Source organism: Penaeus monodon, chromosome 19, assembly GCF_015228065.2.
Source record: "Penaeus monodon isolate SGIC_2016 chromosome 19, NSTDA_Pmon_1, whole genome shotgun sequence".
NCBI lineage: Eukaryota > Metazoa > Arthropoda > Malacostraca > Decapoda > Penaeidae > Penaeus > Penaeus monodon.
Genome location: NC_051404.1, coordinates 44,627,834 through 44,628,472, shown reverse-complemented (window position 1 = coordinate 44,628,472; position 639 = coordinate 44,627,834). Strand labels below are relative to the sequence as shown.

The 639-nt window shown below is 38.7% G+C and overlaps 1 protein-coding gene across 2 annotated transcripts in view; it reads left to right on the top strand.

The window, feature by feature from the left end:
• The window catches only part of LOC119585256 (transient receptor potential channel pyrexia-like), a 26,510-nt gene that overhangs the window by 15,970 nt on the left and 9,901 nt on the right, over window positions 1-639 (top strand). Inside the window, exon 1 of one of the 2 annotated variants that reach the window (XM_037933924.1) lies at window positions 70-128. The exons of the other annotated variant lie outside the window; for it this stretch is intronic. The gene's annotated coding sequence lies outside the window, so the exon portion shown is untranslated. Of the gene's footprint in view, window positions 1-69; window positions 129-639 lie in introns of those variants that run through there. 2 annotated transcript variants of the gene reach the window in all.

Sequence of the window (639 nt, the reverse complement as noted above, 5' to 3'; positions counted from 1 at the left end):
TCCAGTACGATTACATAAAGCCCTTTTTGTTTCTTCCCCGCAGAGGAGTTACTGTGTGTTTTGCAATCTCTCTTCACCATCCACTCGGAGATGCTTTGACGTTATCTTCCACGATTAAGAAGGATCAAGTTAGTAAATGCTGATTGCCATACTACGAGATGAATGTTTATATATATAGGCCACGAGGACGTACATGTTTGGGCTATGATCCAAGGAGGCCTTAGCCTTGCACTTGCATTCAGTCGAAACCATTTACAGGGAATCATTCCTCAAGAGTTTCAAGAGGATCGGTTCCTGAGTGCACATGGAATTTATGAATAAAAAAAAAACACAGATCTGGAATCGTTTATGCAATGTTAGAGATTGACATAGGAAACCATTTGATGGAATTGGTGTTCATAATTTAAAAGGAATTTCCCTCCTGGCAGTAAGTACAATTGTATCAGCTATAGTCTGTATAGTTTGTAGCCGTAGTTCATCTGGTCAATAAAGTCATGATTCAGGGTTTGAATTAACGTCAACCTATGTTAGGAATACGTAAATTCGTCTTTTTTTATTACGACACCTATCTGGTCAAGTTGGGTCAGATGGCAGGAACTGATGTATCAGATCAGCTGCATATTAACTGATAAACTATAT